General features: G+C 40.4%; 1 long non-coding RNA gene across 7 annotated transcripts; it reads right to left on the reverse strand.

Moving 5' to 3' along the window:
• Positions 1-2,812: 2,812 nt before the first annotated feature.
• On the reverse strand, positions 2,813-9,707 carry LOC109559719 (uncharacterized). 7 transcript variants are annotated; one of them, XR_011566468.1, is made up of 5 exons: positions 9,523-9,707; positions 6,993-7,101; positions 6,284-6,560; positions 5,813-5,902; positions 2,813-3,096 (listed from the first exon to the last, which is right to left on the reverse strand). It is a non-coding gene; the product is annotated as an uncharacterized lncRNA (long non-coding RNA). The 7 variants fall into 7 exon arrangements; XR_011566469.1 differs by having other exon boundaries at positions 2,814-3,096; positions 7,019-7,101; positions 9,523-9,701; XR_011566467.1 differs by having other exon boundaries at positions 2,814-3,096; positions 6,284-6,557; positions 7,019-7,101; positions 9,523-9,696.
• Positions 9,708-22,295: the final 12,588 nt, after the last annotated feature.

A 22,295-nucleotide genomic window follows, 5' to 3' on the forward strand; every position in this document is an offset into this window, starting at 1 on the left:
AGGCACTTTTAATAGAAAGAGGAACATCACAGAAACAGCAAAAACGAGACACATTTCCATTTACAGGAACTCATGAGAGCTCAGAATGAACCATAAGCTTGATAAATGTTCTTCCCAAAGAGAAGGCTCAGGCTTAGCTGAGAGGAAGGGGAAGTCCCATGCATAACATGAGATAGTGGTCCCACTGGGGTTACCTTTGTGCATGATGTTTGATATTTTTAACTATCTAGGGCAGGGATTGTGGACCCGAAATTTAGGTCCCAGAGACTGGGTAAAAATGTGTATTTTTAAATAAATATATCAGGCATATTCCTTGCCAGGGAGCATCTTTGAAAAGCAATAACTTCCTGGGAATAAAATTAAGTCTAGAATGTTGGTGCCCCACACATGAAGATATGGAATTTTCAGTAACCAAAATTTGGAGAAAACAAATGGAAAACTATTGCAATTGTAGTATGTTTTAGAAAGATAAGATAAGAGGCTGGTTTCCATTGGAATTGTCTTCTAAAAGGATGAACTCTCAGCATAGTATGTGATGTGTTTAGCCCTCTTGCCCCAGCACTCTGAAGAATCCCTGTGAAGAAAAGAGATAGAAGTAGCTAGAGGAATCCTGTGCTGTGACTAGATTTTCTGCCAAAGGTAAGCAGAGAGCTCCCCTTTGCACTATATAGGCATCAGAGCTGCATTTCCTTTTATCAATTGCTTACTGTTTCTGGCTCTTTAGATGCTCTAAATGGCCAGGGCTGGAAAACTGAGAACTACATTTCCCATAAACCCTTACAGGAGGAAGCTGAGCTAAATTCCAATGATAGATTCTCCCATTTAGGGGAGATTTAGTTTTGCAGGAGTGTTTGCATTTGCCTGAAAATTGCTAGCCTTGGTGTTGCAGCATTCTTTAGAAGTGGTTTCCTGGGGTTTTTTTGAAGCTTCCTGATGAGGATTTTGTAAGCACATGATTTCCTGTAGTAGACCACTTCCTGCACTAAATACTTACAGGGCTATCTGATTTTAGAACCCTAGGTCTCTGGGAATTCACTTAACTCTTAGAAGAATTACATTTCAGGAGCAGGCAACCGGGTTTTAGAGTTGTATCCTCTCATTCCAAAATATTGAAACATGAATATTAAAACAAGGAATAAAATAAAACATTTGGAAGGAATTTGTTGGGCATATAGATCAACGAGAAAGAGAGAGAGAAAGAAATTAACCTAATGTTTAGTTGATATGTCAGGTATGACTCTTTTGTGACTTCACGAACTGTAGCCCTCCAGGCTCTTCTGTCCATGGGATTTCCCAGGCAAGAATACTAGAGTGGGTTGCCATTTCCTACTCCAGGGGATCTTCCCAACCCAGGGACCAAACCCTCATTTCCTGAATTGGCAGATGGGTTCTTTACCACTGACCCATGAGGAAAGCCCAAAAGAAATTATACTAAAAAATTATCAGAAACTTTGGAAACAGAACTAGAAAAGACATGCACAGGCCTAGAGATAAAGAAAAAAAAAATTATTTAAAACTTTAAAAAACAAGCTATTAAAAAAATCAATCAAATTTAATAAATAACTTATTAAAAAGAAAATAAAAATAAAATAGAAAATAAAAAAAGAAGAAATGTGTTCCCAGAAACTGCAGAAGCACCTATGAAGAGAAAGAATATTCAGACATAGGAAGTGATACACACCCTCCAAAATACAGATGCAGACAGAAAAGACCAACATCCCACGGACATTTTGAATATCATCTTAATAGACATCCATACAGTTTTACAAACACCAAAGTGAATAGTGATTTCAGCAACTCCTTATCACAAATTATTGTAATTATTAGATAATAAAGGTACTTTTCCAGACTGTTTTAACTTTCCATTCAATGTAGAAATTTCTCACCTAACTGTTCTGAAAGGCAGCACCAGATTTTTCTTTAACATTTTTACTTATTTCATCTCATGAACAACATCTCATGCTTCTTTCATCTCAAAACGTTTTCCATATCTTCAGTTCAGATATCTCTCTCCTCTTCTCCCTTCCACTCCTCTATTCTTCCCTCCTTCAACTCCTCCCTCTTTCCCTGTTTCCTTCCTCCATCTCTTCCTCCTCCCCTTTCTTTTGTCCACCTCTCCCTCATCCTTTCCCTCCTTCCAGGTCTCTCTGTCTCTGTCTCTCTCCACCCTTCTTGTCCCCACCCTCCTCCAGATCCTTATATGCTTTTCCAACTAGAGATTCCTAGTAGATGCCTTAATGACTCATTAGAACGAACATATTGCATTTGGTTAAGAACAGAGGGGTAAACATGATATGTAAAGATGAGGAAAATTATGTATAGGAACTTACATGAAAAGAAAACCTGATGTGGGAGAGGAGAGATAAAAATTAGTTTCACTCGATAATAATGAAGAAATGTTTGGGGGTCATAAAGCTTCTGGTAGAAAAAAGATCTATAGAAATTCCTTCTCTGCATCTCAGTGAAACTGCGTTCCACGCTCAGATGGGTGAGGAGCATACCAGTGATAAAAGAAAAAATGCAACATGGACAGAACATTTCAGAAAGTTCAGATAAGTTTGCAGTGTGATCATCTTAGACGGAGAGAGAAAAGTCTCAGCTGTGCTCCTGAATTAAGTGACTGCTGAGTCTCACAGGGACCATGAGCTTTTCTGCCCCTGTAAGAATTACTGTATATGTTGCTTTAGGAGAATAAGATAGTGTAAGTAATCTACCTAGGATTTTTGCCTGGAAACAGAAAATTTGCTTGAGATTTAAGTTGAATAAAAAGTGGTTGAGTACAAGAAGGAATAAGTTCAACAAGAAATTCCTGGTAGCACAGAACTTTTCTGAGAGTCTCACAATATTTATTATCTTTTTTCCCCAGTATAAACAGAGGCAATGAAGGTCTCTGAAGACTTCTCCCATCCAGGATATGATGTCATAGGACTCCTTACAGCCTTAGCCACTTTCATCAAACGGATGGTCCAGGGGAACAGATCTCAGTCTCGGAATCCCTGGGCTCTCTTGCTATCCTCACGAACAGTGGGGGATCTCCTCTCATCTCATTTTCCTTCCCTCCAAGAACTTCTGTCCTTGGTGACTCCAGGGGACAGCCTGAAACAATAAGAAAATTACTTGATGATGCCTGTGACCCAGAAGAATGATAACATCCGTTTTAGACAGCAGGAACAATGGAAGAGATGCAGAATGTAAAAATTGCTGTACATCGTCAAACACTCAGAACCATTATGTCAGGACATAACTTTAGGTAGATAAATAAAGATTTTTTAGTTGGAGTTTCAATATCAAACTCTCAAAAGCTAATAGAATGAATATGCAGAGAAATAGAAAGATATAGTAGACCTGAAAAGCACTATGAACAATTCAGCATAATTAAGATTTATACAATTTTCACACAACAGAAGGATATAAATTCTATCCAAGTTCCCATAGACTATAAACTAAGAGACACTGGAAACATTTCCAGGGACAGAAAACAAGATGTAAAAATTTTATAGTCTAAAGGTATTGAAATCATATAGAATCTGTTCTCTTATCACTGTGGAATTATGTTAGAAATCAGTTATCAAAAGATATTTGAAAGTAGCCCACATATTTTTAAGTGCAATGTGACATTTACCAAGAGACATTTAGCCACTGAAACCCTCAGTAAAGTTAGAAGACTGAAAAAACACAGAGGGTGACTGTAGATAAGAAAGCATTTAACTGAGAAATTGATATCAGGACAGGACTTTATGACTCGACCCAGAGTCTGAGGAAAAGTTGTCACAAGAAAGGACTATTTCCCAAGGTGAATATACCAGAAATGGGAGAGAGGAAAGCATAGCTCTAAAACTGTCATTGTCATTCCAAAGTGACAGACTGACCATTTTCTTGTGACTTGTCCCAATTCCTAAAATATCTGTGCAGATAATCCCAAACTTTATAATAATTGTTATATAATAGGAGTTGCCACGTGAGCTATAAAACAGTCTTCACCAGAAGGCTCGCAACTCTTCACCTTACACAGCAAAAGCAATGACTTTCTAATCTGTTAATTAAAGATATTATAGCTGATATTTGCTACCTCAGTTCTCATAAGGTTCTATGAGCCTTCTAAAGAAATCTGCATTAATTTCTGCCCCATATAATCCAAGAAACTATATATTTGTAAGGGAGGTCAACCTAGTATATTAGGGGCAATGGTTATCATAAGGTAAGAAATGTCACAAAAATGTTCATATTGTGGCATCTCACTGATTTTCCATGCAGAAATAATGCAAAGATCCATAGATAGTCCACGAAACTAATATTCAAGTCTGAGAAATATGGTCATAAAAGCACATAAAAGCACAGCGTGCATGCATCAGTTACTGAGTATGGAGGCGGAAGGCGGGTATAACCACAGAACACAGGATCTACCCAGCCTTTATGAGGACACAGAAATAACAGAAATGTCTTGAAAAGGGCAGACTTGATGTATGAGAGAGATAGAAGCCCACTCAGATTTTCTAACATCAGAAAAGATAGCTGTACTTTCCTCAGGCCCTTAGAGAGCCTTAGCTGATAAACCTGTACCCCTCTATGAGAGAGACACTTCTTCACTCAGCAATGGAAAAGGAACCATGTCAGACAAAGCTGCTCATTCGACATCACTTAGGGAATTTTGTGTGCTGACTTTGGACTCTAAGGGCAGACAAGGGTTTCAAGGACAGTGGCAGTAGTGAAGTGGATCATGGATGAGGGAAGTGGAGACATTTGTACAGATGACTGTGTTACAGTGACTTAATGTGAAGTTTGGGGCAATTCATTTTAATTTTTCCAATTGTGTGTGTGCTCAGTATGGCTCAGTCATGTCTAACTCTTTGGGACCTCATGGACTGTAGCCTGCCAGGCTCATCTGTCTATGGAATTTTCGAGGGAAGAGTACTAGAGTGAGTTGCCATTTCCTCCTTCAGGGGAGCTTCCCAACCCAAGGATCAAACCCACTTCTCCTGTGTCTCCTGCATTGGCAGGTGGATTCTTTACCACTGAACCACCTGGGAAGCCCAAACATGTCCAACTACAATAATTAATTATATATTCTCGTTACATAATGGCAGTGTTGGGCTAGACATTCTGGTTGCTGACAATTAAAAACCATGATCTACTTTATTTTACCTCAAAGCAACTCAATAGCTTTTTACAGACTAGGCATTTAAATATTGTGTGAGGGAAACCTGGTCAGAGTATCTGTAGGACATGGGACATTAATATTGAGGGAGTGACATGGTGGATTCAGGGAACCCAAGAATCCAGGATGTCATCTCTCAATGATGTCACAAGGGAGCCATAAAACAGAAACCACCCTTTCCTGGAGAGGCAGGTCATTTGACATACACAAGCTGCAGGATTTATGGTCTATAGGTGGTCAGAATGTCTCCTAGAAAAATGGACTTTCAGTCTCCCCAGTGTGTTTGTATTATGATCTGTCTTATCACTTATCCTTACCACAAAGACAACTTTATAAGAAGTGCCTGGAGATGAGGCACTTTGTTTTTCATTGTATAGCATAAAAAACAAACAAACAAACAAATGCAGCTTAGTCACTGAGTCACTTGAGAGGGAACCTTGATAAGATGAGGAACATCCCAAATGTAGATGAGAAAAGAAATCTTGTCACCTACAGGAGCTCCTAAATAACAAGCCTATTTTGAACATGAGGCGACTGTCTCACTGAGGCCAGATTTGAGTTTGGTGTTCTCAGCTGTCTAGCACATGGACCATGGGAGTAACTAGACTGCCAGCCTATGGCCATATGAACCCAAAGGTGAAGGGCAAAGGTTCTCACCTGGACTTCCTAGATGGTCTATCTTCATGTCATCATTTTCTTTATCCTTATGGACAATATTGTGCAGAGTAAACCTGCATTTGAGCAAGACTAAGACAAAGCATGCTGGGTCAGACAACATCATCTGGAAATTCCATCATATATTCCCAGTTCCCCAGGGTTCCTTGTATCCTTAAACCTGGGCATTATGTAAGCTCAGGCACGGCCCCAGATACTTCCTAATCTTTCACAGGTATATCAGGAATGGACTGCTTAGCCCGGTCCTGACCCATGTTCTGCAAGTACTTCTATCACATAGAAGATTGTAATCCTAAGATCTTTAGCCCAGGGTCATTGAGGCCTTGGAGATTACAGAAGAGTAAATATTTCCCCTCATGTTCCCCACATTATAATATATAACTTCTCCTCTCTTCATACACACATTCTCTCACTATGATTTTCCTGTGCCCTAAAGCCCACTGTGACACTTACATTTCTTTACATGTTGGTCTATCTCAAGTAAAAAAGGAGAAAACATGACAAAGAGAAAAAAGACAAAAAGCATAGAAAACAGGGCATAGAGCCAAGGAACACCATTTGGGGATAAACTGGCCTCTGGTACAACTTCCTCCATCGAGGTCTGAGGACACGGAATCCTGTGCCTCAGTTCTCTCGCCTCCTAGGTGATGAAGGTGATGACGTCACAGCTTCAGGCACAATGGGAGATGAAGACATGGATGGGGATTGGCCAAGCCTCATCCCATAGCTGCTAGAAAGAAGCAGGCAACCTTAGGGAGCTTCACTTCCATCACAACTCCAGTGAATCAAAAATACTAGATGATCAGGTTAGACCAGTGAGGAGGTAGATTTTCATCACTCATATTCAGAATGTGCCTCTCACAGCATTGGCGACATATCCAATCACAAAATGAAGAAACTAATTTCTTTAGACTTTGCAGCTCTAGAGCCAGTCTTATTCAGCAGAATAATGTCTAACTTAAAAGACCAAATAAAAGACAGGTTTTCCCTGCCACAGGGAACATTGTCCCACCACTGCTCCCTCCCGCTGCTCCCCCATACACACAATGATCTCAATTCCTGGTCTGAACTCAGACTTCTCTAGGGCGACCAATCAGTGCAGACCCCCTGGCAAGATGTTAATGTGGTTCAGTCTTTGCCAGCTCCCAAGACTGTAACATACCACCTCCAGGAGTCTTCACGCCTCACCTCCATCTGCCATGAATGTATGCTTTCTCTCAAGGGCCACAAACCCTTTATTTCTCAACCAGAACAGAAAAGACATCAACCACCTAAGAATACAAAAACAAAATATGTGGCCAGTGTTGGATTTGACAAGAAAAATGAGTTCTAAAATCAGCTGCTCATCCAACTGAGGAAATGAAACCCAGACAGAAAAGGCAAGGGTCATTATGGACTATGATAGTCAGGGAGTACTTTATGAACCATTAGAGAGAAAAAATAACAAGCAAATACAGTTGAAAGGAAATTATCTATTGAAAGTCATATTGACTTCCTGATTCTGAGGCATGTAAACAGGAAACCAAAATGCCTTTGTGCCTTTATTGGCTTAATTTTTGGCTGAGTATCAGATATTAAAATTCTCCAGCCTAAGTTTTTTAAAAAACTTATCAAGATAAGAATTTATGTTTAAAATCTGAAACAATGTTTGTTCATGTTTTTTCACTCTCATAATTCCTAAGACCTGGACTAGGATAAAGTCTACATGGTTGTGTTGTGTTGACATCTTCACACAGAAAGATTGATGATTTAGGCTAAAATAACATTTATCGACTCAAGCACAGATTTCTCTTCCTAATAAAGCTCTTTCCTCCTTATGCACAACTCTGCAGTTTTTCATCATTTTTCATATAAAGTCTGTTTAAAGCCCCTTGTGTAGGAAAAAATCAGGAAAAAGACAAGTTAAATTGTCATAAATGAGGAGGCTTTTTAAAAAACAGTATAGCATTTGCCTTATCCTTTTTACAAAGAGGGGTTTTTAAACCTGATGTTTTATCTAATGATTCAAAATATAAATATAAGTAATTAAAGGAGAACAATATAGGAACAAAGATGTTGAAATTGTATAGGAAAATAGTATAGTACCAAAAATTGGCTCACTAAAATATCTTCATGTTTTATTTTCTTTAGAAATTTCCCCCCCAGATTTGTTGAGATACAATTAACATATGGCATTGTGTGAATTTAAGATATACAACATGATACTTTGGTACATATATATATATAGTTTTTAAAAAAAATACATTTATTTATTGCATCAGGTCAAGGCCAAAGTCAATGATCATTTTATATATGTTCTCCTCAAGGATTTTTACAATTTCAGGTCATACATTTGAGCCTTTAAACCATTTTTAGTTAATTTTAGTATAGGTGTATAGTAAAGGAATCTTGTTCTATTCATTTGCTTATGAATATCAAGTTTTACCAACACCATTTTTTAAAAGATTTTTTTGATGTGGACCATTTAAAAAATATTTATTGAATTTATTGCAATGCTGCTTCTGCTTTTTGTTTTGTTTTGTTTTTTGGCCTTGAGGCATGTGAGATCTTAGCTCCATGACCAGGGATTGAACCTGCACCCCTGCGTTAACCACTGGACCACCGGAGAAGTCCCACCCACACCATTTATTGAACAGACAATTGCTTCCTAATTGAGTGTTCATAGTACCCTTGTCGAAGATTAGCTGAACACTTATAAGAAAACATATTTCTAATAGAATGAACATAAATGGCCCAACAATAGCATGCCAGTAGGTGTAGAAATTTGTAAGCCACTTAAAAAAATCACTTGCTGAGATTTGCAAACTATATACCTACTGTACCCTATAACCCAGAAGTTTCTGAGTATATTCCTAAACAAAGCTTTCATCAATTTTGAGTAATAGTGGCTGACAGTTTCACTGTTTCTTCTTGTGTTAATGGCAGAATTATATACATGTATGTATTTGATATAATTGTGGACTTACATATTTCTCTCTCACTTAGGACTGATACTTTTAGCTGTACATACAATTTCAGATTCAATGTTCTTATCCTTTTAAAAATTTTGCTTTATTGTCTTGTATGTGATGCTGCTACTGATAACTTCAGAGTCAATCTGATTCTTACTTCTGGGCAGATGATGCACTGTTTTTTTCTGAAAATTTTACTTTGCCACTTAAAAAAATTTCTATGTAGTGTGGTGGATATTTTCATTATTTCACTGGTAATCTACAAATCCTTTCAAAATGAGACCTTACCTATTTTTCAAAATTCTGTACAATTTATATCTATTAGTTTTTCAAATTCCTTTCTTCTCTCTAGTTTTATGTTTTTTTGATTTTTTTCCCCTGGAATCCTCTTAAGTATGTGTGCTGTCTCTTCAGTCACATCTGACTCTTTGTAGCCCCATGGACTGTAGACTGCCGGGCCCCTCTGTCCACGGGGTTCTCCAGGAAAGAATACTGGAGTAGGTTGCCATGCCCTCCTCCAGGGGACCTTCCCCACTCAGGAACTGAACCTGCATCTCTTTGTCTCCTGCATTGGCAGGCAGGTTCTTCACCACTGTTGCTGGCTGTGAAGCCCCCCTTAACTATACGGTGGTGCTTTACTCCAGTCCTCTGGATCACTTACAATTTTAGTTTTATTTTCTACTTCTTTATTTTTTTCTCTTGTCTTCTTGGAAAATCACTGAAATTGATATTCCAACTTACCCACTTGTTCTTCATCCAGGTTCATCCTACTGATTTCCTAATTGTATATTTTAACTTCCCAGCTGAGTAGCACTTTTGTGCTTGCCCGATATTCGTCATGGACACAGTGAGTAGCTTCAGTTGCTACTACAGATTTCTGTGGCTATAAAACAAGTGATAAAATAAACGGGGGGAAATGCAAGATCAGAGCTCCACATGCAGCTTTCTTTCCACACTGCAGCCATTCACCAGCCTCTGCCTAGTCCTCCTCTCTCCACTCATCAGTTCAGTCTGAGTTCAGTGTACACAGGGGATGCTTAATTCTTTTTTTTTTTGGCTACACTGAGTCTTTGTTGCAGCGTGGGTGTGTGGGCTCAGTAGTTGCAGCCACCAGGCTTAATTACCTCCACAGCTTACGGGATCTTAGTTCCCTGACAGGGGATTGAACCTCTGTCCCCTGATTGGAAGGCAGATTCTCAACCACTGGACCACCAGGGAAGTCCCTGATGTGGTCAGTTCTTTGGATACTTATTTCCCTTTTGTCTCTGTCATTTCTCCAGAATTGATTTTGGAAATCAGAGTTGATTTTGGAAGTTAGCAGCCTCTGTTAGTTGAGCATTTTGGCAGGAATAGGGTATTGTGGCCTATAAAAGAAATGATGCTACTGAAGAAGAAATATTTGAGAACACAATGCACATATGAGTCTTTTTTTTGAGCCAAACTAAATGGAATATGATCAGTAAGGTTTAGAGTTCAAATTTATAAAATCATAATTACCCATTTATCTCTATGAATGATCCATGGTAAGGCAGCCAGTTTAGGAGATTCTGTAGCTCTTTCAGAGCAATAACAGATATACAGAGAGTGCACCACACATGTCTGCCAAGTAGAGACCACCAGGGCTTCTCTCACTGCTGTTAATCAGATATTACTAAAGGTGCAGGATGTTTTTCTGTTCATCATTAGGCCAATTTGTGATTATAACCACAGTGGTATTTAACAGGAAGGAAAGTTTGCTGTATCAAAAGAAAAAACAGCAGTTGCTTTTGCATTCAGGAGAAGGAGGTGGGTTGTGGGTAACAGTATGTGTGTGAACTCAGTAGCATACGACTCTGCAACCCCAGGGACTGTAGCCTGCCAGGCTCTTCTGTCTACGAGATTTCCCAGGCAAGGATACTGGAGTGGGTAGCCATGTCCTTTTGCAGGGGATCTTTCCAACTCAGGGATCAAATGTGTGTCTCTTGCACCTCCTGCATTGGCAGGTGGATTTTTTTACCAGTATGCAACCTGGTAATAGTAAAAGTTAACACTCTATGTGTGTGTTTTATTATCCATTTATTTGTACATTGGTGTCAATATCCAAATACTATAATTGAAAGTACATTCCTTATAGCAAGTCTGCTCCATGGACAAGGTTCCTGGCTGTACCTCCTAACTAATATGTTTCTATTCTATTAATTAAATTCTGCCAGCTGCCTTTACAGAAAGGTAGACAGTCCTGCCAGACCAAAGCACAAAGCTGGCCTAACCTCCAGATAGGCAGAATATGCAAATGCTATTTAGTGGAATCAAACTGTGCTCAAAGATACCTTAAATATGAGAATCAGGGAACCAAAAGCTGGCCAGACAGTGACAGCTGAAAGGATAAACTGATTCTCTGATCTCCTGTCCAGGAATCAAGTATACAGTCTGAAGTGGACATAATTCTTCTTCTTTCTCTTTGTTGGAAGGAGGACTTTTGGGGTCTACTTTCCTAGTACCTCTGTTTACCTGAGGCAGGAGGGTCAATTTTCAAAACACTTCTGGGAAGCATTTCAAAACATGTAAGAAAAAGAAATTAGGAAAAGTCAAAAAAAGAGAGAGTGTGTACTAAGTAAGGGTGCTAAGTCGCTTCAGTAGTGTCCAGCTCTTTGCCACCCATTGGACTGTCGTCCCCCAGGCTCCTTTGTCCATGGGATTCTCCAGGCAAGAATACTGGAGTGGGTTGCCATGCCCTCCTCCAGGGTATCTTCCCAACTCAGGGATCAAACCCAAGTCTTTTATGTCTCATGCACTGATAGGCAGGCAGGTTCTTTACCACTAGCTCCCAGAAAAACGGAAACAAAAACCAAGAGAAATCCCTCCAGCAGAAAGAATGGGGGAGAACAATGTTGGGATGTTGAGATTAGGTCAAATTTGTTATTTATTTACATTTTGCACCAGGCTCTGTCCCCTACTCTCCCTCCTTTAACATTAAAATTTAGTAGACGTTGACCACATAAAGTAAGCTGCTTCTTTTTTTTTATTTATTCTTTTTTGGCTACACCTTATCACTTGCAGGATCTCAATTTCCCACCAGAGATAGAACCCGGGCCACAGCAGTGGAAGTCCAGAATCCTAACCACTAGGCAACCAGGGAACTCTAAAATAAGCTCTTCTTACCAATGTTTTGGATGAGAAAGAAGAAGCAAAATGTCTACACATTATGTGAAATGGGAAGAGAGAAGATTGGAGGCATAGAAGAAAAAAAAAAAGAAGAAAAAAAAAGATTTAGATTTTAACAGAAACACTTTCAGGAAGTCATGGTTAGAAGTATGATAGCTCAAAGACACTCAAGTGCTATTAGAAATACTAGTGCAACACTGCTTTTTAAAAAATCGATAATCAACAAGGACCTGCTTGCTGTATAGCATGGGGAATTCTGCTCAATGTTATGCGGCAGCCTGAGTGGGTGGAGAGTTTGGGGGAGAATGGATGCACATATATGTATGGCTGTGTCCCTTCACTGTTCACTTGAAACTATCACAGCATTTTTTGTTAATTGGCTATATCCCAGTACAAAAAGATTTTCTTTCTTCTTCTTCTTCTTTTTTTTTTTAAAGAAGTATTAGGTACAGTATGCAAAGCTAATGATTCAAACCACTTTATTTCTTATTAGTCAAAGGACTTGAGAACTTGAACATGTTTTATGTAGATGGTATATTTGTCCTCAGCAGATGTGTGAACTCTAATGATTTTTCCAGGAAGCTCAGAAGATGAGCAAGTCTGACCCTATTCTGTATAGGATTACATATTCTACAGCAAGTGAGAAATTAAGGACCTTATTCTCTCCACTTTCCACTGATAGGTACACATTAGAATGGAATTTGGGGATGAAAGCAGGTACTTTTTTCTTGTAAGAGCTTTATCTTTTGACTTATCTGTACTGCTAGCTTGAGGAACTGATGCTAAGGCTGAAGCTCCAATACTTAGGCCTCCTGATGAGAAGAGCTGACCCTGATGCTGGGAAAGATTGAAAGCAGGAGGAGAAGGGGATGACAGAGGACGAGATGGTTGGATGGCATCACTGACTTGACGGACATGAGTTTGAGCAAACTCCGGGAGTTAGTGAAGGACAGGGAAGTCTGGCATGCTGTAGTCCATGGGGTCACAAAGAGTCAGACATGACTGAGTGACTGAACAACAGCTTGAATCTAAAATATTAGTCACTCGGTTGTGTCCGACTCTTTGCGACCCCATGGACTGTGTAGCCCACCAGTCTCCTCTGTCCTTGGGATTCTCCAGGCAAGAATACTGGAGTGGGTTGCCATGCCCTCCTCCAGGGAATCTTCCTGACCCAGGGACTGAACCCATATCTCACGTCTCCTGCACTGGCAGATGGGTTCTTTACCACTAGCGCCACCTGGGAAACCCATAGAGAGAGTACAGCTGCTTATAACAAGCTGCTTATAACTTACATTTCCCAAAGTGTCATGTACCAGTATCTTCTAGGATATGAGCTAAGAGCTGAAAAGACTATCCATGTTCACCATGACTATAACATTCTGAGGGAACAAGAATGGTCCAGTTCCTAGTGAATCATCACTAAACCTGATGGTAATCCAGCTCCCAGCTCCTTTCTTATCCACCAAGAGACTCATCATTTCTGATCTTTTCCTTTAGCTAGAGGAAGTGAGAACAAGGAACTGAAAGTTGTTTTCCCAACTAAAATCTAGCCATACTATGGGGTAACTTGAATTGATTTACATTGTAAAGGGTCACTATACTTGAGGACATGAGAAATAATCTTCATTTAAATCATTTATTAATACATACATATGGAATCTAAAAAACATGGTACAGATGCACCTATATTCAGGGCAGGAATAGAAATGCAGATGTACAGGACGGACTTGTGAACATAGCAGGGGATGGGGAGGGTGGGACAAATTGAGAGAGTATAATTGACATAAATACACTACCATGTATAAAATAGATAGATAGTGGGAAGCTGCTGTATAGCACAGGGAGCTCAGCTCTGTGATGACCTGGAGAGATGGGAAGAGGGGGTGGGAGGAAGACTTGACGGGGAGGGGATATATGTATACATATAGCTGATTCACGCTGTTGTACCACAGAAACCAGCACAACATTGTACAGTTCAGTCTCTCGGTCGTGTCTCACTGTTTGTGACCCCATGAACCACAGCATGCCAGGCACCTCTGTCCATCACCAACTCCCGGGGTGCACCCAAACCCATGTCCATTGAGTCAGTGATGCCATCCAACCATGTCATCCTCTGTTGTCCCCCTCTCCTCCTGCCCTCAGTCTTTCCCAGCATCAGGGTCTTTTCCAATGAGTCAGTTCTTCACATCAAGTGGCCAAAGTATTGGAGTTTCAGCTTCAACATCAGTCCTTCCAATGAACACCCAGGACTGATCTCCTTTAGGATGGACTGGTTGGATCTCCTTGCGGTCCAAGGGACTCTCTAGAGTTTTTTCCAACACCACAGTTCAAAAGCATCAATTCTTCTGAGCTCAGCTTTCTTTATAGTCCAATTCTCACATCCATACATGACCACTGGAAAAACCATAGCCTTGACTAGACAGACCTTTGTGGACAAAGTAATGTCTCTAGTTTTTAACACGCTGTCTTGTATAGCAATTAACCAATTAAAAATAAATTTTAAAAATGCCAAAAAAGAAATACTCTTCATTTAAATTAACCAGGTAGCACACATTATGTCTTATAACTAGTAACTCAATCATAAAAAGACAAAATTGTGTTTGAAAAATAAAGCTGAAGCCTAAGAATCTTCACAACCAAAATTACAAAGTTAACATAAAAACATTCTAAATGACTTCTGTACTTTCCTATTTCAATTATGCTTCTGAGAAGTTTTTAGATTTAGTTTTACTAAGAAGATTCTGTCAAACCTACATCTGCCTCCATGAAATCAATTTTCCAGAGTCTATGTGGGGAGGGAACCCAACTTATGTAAGAAGAAATGATGTAATTAGGATAGAACATTTCTGGAATATTCAAGTGCTGTTACTATGAGGTCATCTTGGGAGAAGAAGAACCCTGACTCTGGATCTGGATTCAGCATCTCTTTCAGTCTGACCATGGATCACTCACCTAGGGCTTAACACCAGAGAAGAAAATATATATTTGGATGAAAGTGGTGAGGGGGTGAATATTGTAAAAGTTGTTTGTGTTAAAGTCTCTAGATGTTCACAAAAATTTCTCAATAATGGAACTGATATAAAAGGACTGAAGTATTTATTATTGGACAATGTATGTAAAAATGGGACACAAGTCAGTGTTACCCTTTTATTGACATATGAAGTGATATTTTCTGTACGTCTAGTTTGGACCAAAATGTAACAGGAGTTTCAGTAGACACATATTTGTTCTTCAAATGGAATTCCACTGCTTCCAAGCCCAGCATCCTCATTTCCAAACTCACACTCTTCGGTCAGGAGTTTCTCCTCTCCCAGATCTTCTTTCTTTGAGGAATGTGAAAACCAGCCTGCAATAGCAAGTTTAGGGACTGGTTATGTTTATGACTCAGATGAAACAGAGCCCTCTAGAGGCATCAGAATGGAGGACAAAGTGAACACACAGCATGCCTGGTGACTCAGATTGAGATCATTTCTGCATGATATAAAACACATTAGGAAAAGCATTTTAGATACAGACTGTTGATCTCAGACCATGTCCAGGAAGTATCTGTAACAGAGACTTAAAAACTTCTGTGAACTCTAATTTTCAGTCTGTGTAGATGGTTGGGACCTGAAACTGGAGAAAAGAATTCTGAGCATTCGACTTTTCTCAGTACTAAATCAGAGAAACTGGTAAGAAGAAGGTACAACTCCATTATTATCTATCCCATGAGGACACTTAGGGAACGGATCCCAACTTCCCAAGGGTCTACAAGGATAACCCTAGCCTTTTCTGAAAGTCTTCAATGGCTAAAGCTGCTTCAGCTTCCACAGTTTTTCTTCTCCCAAGGAACCCCACTGCCCTCACACTGCTATGGCAAAGACGGTTTATTGGGCCTTCCAGCTCTGAAATTCTGTGGATCTGGGCAAACTCACAATCATGCCACCTATGCTCAGAAGGGCCCTGGGCTTGGTTTAAAGCTCTACTGTCACCAACTTCAATGTCTTAATAATTTTTGAACATGGAAATCCACACTTTCATTTTGCATTGGAATCTGAAAATTGTGAAATTAGTCCTACCATGGGTCTTAAAGAAAGATGAAGGGATTCACACCTTTCATCCAAAACTGCCTCCATGAAAACATAGTTATCAGAGTAATCTTGACATTTAGCAGCTATAGAGTATCGAAATATATCTTAATATCAACGTTTTGCCATTTTAACTGTATTTCTTACTTTGTCACATCTTGGATTAACCACCTAAATCTTTTGATAATTTATGAGATTGTTGTGATTAAGAAAATAAGGTCATAGCATCAAAAAATACATGCCTATTTGTAACTGCAGGAAGGTACCCTCTGTGAAATCTGATTTAATTCCATCCTTCCTAGCAATACACAGAATAACTGAATATGGGCTCACTCAAATTTTGTCTTGCCAGGAAGGATTGGCTTTTAAGGGTTCAAGCACATCTTCCCAGGAAATAAGACTATAACTATAAGAGATCAATCAGACTTCTTTTTTACTTGCTTCTCAGGGAATATTTTCTGGGAAATAGAATTTTGGGGACTTTATTATCCAAAATGCAGATCTCCTTATACAAAAACTATTAAACATTTCAAGATGGCAACAGGAAAGTGATAAACCAAGTGCAAGGTCATTCTTAATGTGGCAGCCTGTGCCATTGCAGAGATCACACGAAGGTGGACACTGGGATGGTCATCTCATTCATTTCACATAAAGAGATCTCAGGAAGAATTTCAGGCATAGAAGCCCTTTACTTTTGTCATTGAATTTTAGACCACTTCTCTTCTGTCCTTGAATAACAGTCAAGAATCTTTGGTGGAAATCATGCAAGTGGAGTCTTGAGAGTCCCTGGGACTGCCAGGAGATCAAACCAGTCAATTCTAAAGGAAATCAACCCTGAATATTCATTGGGAGGACTGATGCTGAAACTGAAGCTCCACTTTTGCCACCTGATGTGTAGAGCTGACTCATTGGAAAAGACTCTGATGCTGGGAAAGACTGAAGGCAAAGGAGAAGGGTGAAGCAGATGATGGAGCTTCCCTGGTGATTCAGGGTAAAGAATGGTAAAGAATCTGCCTGCAATGCAGGAGACCTGGGTTTGATCCTTGGGTTGGGAAGATCCCCTGGAGCAGGGCATGGCAACCCACTCCAGTATTCTTGCCTGGGAGAATCCTCATGGACAGAGAAGCCTGGTGGGCTACAGTCTATATGGTTCAAAGAGTCAGATACGACTGAAGCAACTAAGCACTCACACACGCAGCAGAAGATGCAATGGTTAGATAGTATCACCTACTTGATGAACATGAGTTAGAGAGAACTCCAGGAAACACTGGAGGAGAGAGGAACCTGGCGGGCTATAGTCCATGGGGTCACAAGGAGTCAGATACCACTTAGTGACTGAACAACAAATGTAAGTGGAATGAACCCATCCCTGGGAATCAGGATAGCGTCATCCTGGATCTAACAGTGACTTCTTATGTAACCTTGAGAAGTCACACATTATCTACTTTGTTACTTTATTTGTGGAGTAGTGTTTGACTATACAATCCTTATGATCCCTTCAAGAATGGATAATCCCAGAATCTACAATTAAAGGTATTCTGGATAGTTGGTGGATATATCAGCTTCAAAATCCTGTTAGCATTTTCCACATAAAACATCAAAATGTTCACCAAATGCAATATCTCTCAGTAATATCTTTCAATAATATTTCTCAATTGTCTCTTGTTCTGAACTTTTATGATATTTTATCAAACCAGACATCTTGGTTTGGGAAATGCATTCACATTATCCATACATGTCCACACATCAGAAATTATTTTTTTAAAGATTTTTTTATGTGGACCATTTTTAAAGCCTTTAATGAATTTGTTACAATATGGCTTCTGTTTCACAGTTTGGCTTTTTGGCTGCAAGACATGTGGGATCTTAGCTTCCCAATCAGGAATCGAAACCACACTCCCTGCATTGAAAAGCGAAATCTTAAGCACTGGACCTCCAGGGAAGTCCCAATATATTGGAAACTCTTAGAGCAACTATACAGACAGAGAACTCAGTCTATTTCTTCCTCTCTGAGGTCATGAGACAGTAACTGAGGTGCTAAAAAAAAAAGAGGAGTTTAAACCTGCTGGGGAAACAGTTATTCCTTTCCTCAGAGCATGGTCCTCAGGAAGACAGACCCTCCCTCTAGAGGCCTGAGGTTTCCATCTCCCAAAACTCTTTTCAGTATCTCTTCCACACAAGACTTTCCTACCCTCATCCCCATTTCCAAGAGCAGAAAGCCCTGCCTTGTGTAGGACACGTCCAGAATCAACTTTGTTTTCATTCCTCGGCAGCTCTGCCACAGAATCATCTAACAGGTAAGAAACAATCCAAGAATAGACATGAAAAGAAAGATACACGAGTGTATAAACCAGATAAGGGGTCAGAGTAGACCCCCAGCCTTGACTTATTTTCATCCCAGAGAGAAGACAGTATTCACTGGGGATGGGAGATATCTGGTGGTATCTTCAGAGCATGGAGAGAGCTATAGGTCCAAAGTGGGACACAGGAATCTCGTATGTGGATGCGTGACCACAGGTGATGCTATGAATCACCCCAGATGATAGTTTATGCCTAGAAGAATACACGAGGGACTTCTCCACCTGACTCCATCTGTCTTTCCTCCCCAGGCTCAGGCTCACTAGTATGCTCACAGGCAGCCTCCCATAGATAATATTTACATGAGGACAAGATTGATACAAAGATTCTGAGTCAGAAACTCACATCTTGAAACACCTTTATAGAGTGCTATCTTTGACATCTCTGGGACTGCACTCAGCTCATCAGAGTCATTAGCCTCATGTCTTAGGGGCATACCCAGAATTCCTGGCCCAGTCCTAACCTGTGTCCCTGTACTTGATACTAAATTTATTGCTGTGATGTACAACATCATGCTTCCTTGGCATGCCTATCTGAAGTTCACTGAGGCTGAGTCCAGAGAAACACAAGTATCATTTTCCAGAAAATGTAATGAGGACAAGATGCAGATTCAGTATCCAACATTACAGTGTCTCCCTTCTCACCCAAAGCCCACAAGCTCTTCTCATCATCATCTCCATTTTAGAGCCTACCTTCACACTTTATTTTCTGTCTGCACTTTTGAATCGCCAGGAAAACGAAAAAAAGGAACATGCAGGGTCCCAAGACGCAACCAAGGATGCCTGTCACGAAGAAGATCCCAGGGCCAGGGTGGGAGCTTGAGTGGTTCCCTAAGAAAAACATGTTCTCAGGGTGGGAAGGGACATGGGAGAATCCTGCCCCTCACTAGCACCTGCTGAGTGCTCAGGGTGATGAAGTCACAGCTTCAGACACAATGAGAGATTGTGAGAGCCTGGTAGACTGACCCAGGCTCTGTCCTCTGGGGACCTCAGTCCCATCCTATACTATTCTGAGGAGTTACACAGGAGAATACTAAGGACGTCAGTTCCAATCCCCCCAATTCATCCCATCCCCCTTTCCCTCCTTGGTGTTCATGTTTGTTCTCTATATTGGTCTCTATTTCTGCTTTATAAATAGGTTTATCTGCACCATTTTTCTAGATTCCATGTATACATATTAATATATAATATCAGTTTTTCTCTTTCTGATTTATTTCACTCTGTGTGACACTCTCTAGGTCCATCCATGTCTCTGCAAATAGCAGTTTCATTCCTTTTCATGGCTGAGTAATATTCCATTGTATATATGTGCCACATCTTCTTTATCCATTTCTCTGTTGATGGACATTTAGGTTTCTTCCATGTCCTGGCTATTGTAAACAGTGTGGCAAACAGATAACTAATGAGAACCTACTGTGTAGCACAGCAGATACTATTCAGCTCTCTGTGGTGACCTAAATGGGGAAAAAATCCAAAATGGAGGTGATATATGTATATGTATGGCTGGTTCACTTTACTGTACAGCAGAGTAAAGCAACTGTATCCAATAAACAGTTTTAAAATGAGAGAATGCTAAGGAATATCAAGAAGCTTTCCAACAGTCACAGACTCATAGTTCAGAAGCACCACACCCAGTCCCTTTCCAGGGAGAGAGCTTGCCCATATCAGAGCAGAGAGAGAGAAATTTCAGGGCACTCTTGTTCAGGAAAAGAACATCCTCGAAGGGAGAGGCATCCATGTATATGGAGAGGGATCCATTTCCCCAACTTTCCTGCCTCAAGTGAAACCGAGGGAGGGAAAATTTCCCTAAGCAGAGACTGTTGATCCCTTTCTGAATGTCCCCTCAAGGCACATTCAGTCCCCTCTGAAATGTGTGCACCAGAAAGAATCTTGACTAACTCACCTGTCACATAAGACAGAAGGAATGGAAAATTGTAACTGTTAAAATACCACCAGGCAAATTTTTCCTATGGTCTGGACATCAAAGAATCTCAGAATGTCCAAACATCACCAGGATATGCACCCTGACTCCCTCACTCGGTATTCCCCGGAGACTCTAGGTATCCCTCCAAAAGTGCCTGGAGAAACCCAGCAGTTCAGGCCATAGTCCCACCCAGTGTAAGAACATTTACAGCCCACAGAAATACTTCTTAGTTACATTTTTTTTTTTTTTAAATTTTGGTTGTCCTGGGTCTACCTTGCTGCTCGGGCATTTCTCTAGTTGTGGAGTTCACTGTCTACTCTTCCTTGCGGTGTGCAGGCTTCTCTTTGAGGGGGCTTCTCTTGTTGCAGAGCACAGGCTGTAGGGTGCTCAGGCTTCAGTAGTTGCAGCTCCCAGACTCTAGAGCACAGGCTCAGCAGTCGTGGCACATGGGCTTAGTTGCTCCATTGCAGGTGGGATCTTCCCAGACCAGGGATTGAACCCATGTTTCTTGCATTGAAAGGTGGATTCTTTACCACTGAGACACCAGGGAAGCCCGTGAAACAGTACTTGAAAAAAAAAAAAACAAAACAATTTCTTACATTGCTACCCTGTTTCCTAAAGCTACTGTGACAAATTAATAATTTTTAACAGAAATTTATTTTCTCACAGATTTGGAGGCTAGAAAACCAAAGTCAGGGTGTAAACAGGATTGTGCTACTTCTGGAGCTTTTAGGGGAGGGTCCTTCCTTGCCTCTTCCAGTCTTGATCAACAATCCTTGACAACAACCCTTTTATCAACAATCCTTGACATTCCTTGGTTTACAGATGCTCTGCTTCAATCTCTGCCTCCATCATCACATGGAGTGTTCTCCTGTGTCTCTTGTTTTCACATGGTGTCTTCTCTCTGTGTCTGTGTCTAAATGTCCCTTTTATTGTAAGGACAGTACCCACACCAATCCAGTAAAACCTCATCTGAACTTGATTTCATCTTGTTGTTCAGTCTCTACGTTGTCTCTAACTCTTTGCAATCCCATGGGCTACAGCACACTAGGCTTCCCTCTCCTTCACCATCTCCTGGAGTTTGCTCAAATGCATGTCCATTGAGTCGATGATGCCATACAACCATCTCATCCTCTTCACCCCCTTCTCTTCCTGCCCTTAATCTTTTCCAGCATCAGGGTCTTTTCCAATGAGTTGGCACTTTGAATCAGGTGGTCAAAGTACTGGAGCTTCAGCATCAGACCTTCCAATGAATATTCAGGGTTGATTTCCTGAATTGGATTATTAGGATTGACTTGCTTGATCTCCTTTGTGATTACATCTATGAAGACACTATTTCTAAATAAGATCACATTCAAAAATTCTGGTTGGACATGAATGCGGATGGGGGAGCACTATTCAATCCAGTACATACCTCATCCTCCAAGCTTTCAAAATGAATTCTCCTGTATAGAGTTTCAAGCCAGAGCTCAGGCCTCTCCACTCCACTTCACTGTAGCATCCTTTTCTCCTTTGTTGTCTTCTTACAGTAACAAGTGCTGGCCTCTGGGGAGGACTCTCTGCCCTGGCACAGAAACCAAAGGAGGCATATTGAACAGAGGGAGAATTTGAACTATCCTGCAGTCACACGAAGGCTCAGTTAACCCCATGGTGAGCTGGAGTGGTCCTTTATATTTGTCCTAAGTGGAGGGAAAGGGATTGAATTTATATATTTGTGTACTAAAGAGTCATTGAATGAGGATGCTCCCCAAGAAAGGAACAGCCATCATCACCTATAGCTCCTGAGAAGCAAGCACTGCAGCCAGACAGAGGGTCATACCACGGCATCCATCCTTTCCTACTGCTCATTCATTTTTGTACCTTTAATTCATTTACTTCATTATTTAAGTATGTTGTGTGGGTGTACTCAGTAGTATCCGACTCTTTGCAACCCCCTGGACTGTAGCATGCCAGGCTCCTCTGTCCATGGAATTTCCCAAGCAAGAATACTGGAGTGGGTTGTCATTTCCTCCGGGGAATCTT

The sequence above is a fragment of the Bos indicus genome, chromosome 5 (genome assembly GCF_029378745.1).
Source record: "Bos indicus isolate NIAB-ARS_2022 breed Sahiwal x Tharparkar chromosome 5, NIAB-ARS_B.indTharparkar_mat_pri_1.0, whole genome shotgun sequence".
NCBI lineage: Eukaryota > Metazoa > Chordata > Mammalia > Artiodactyla > Bovidae > Bos > Bos indicus.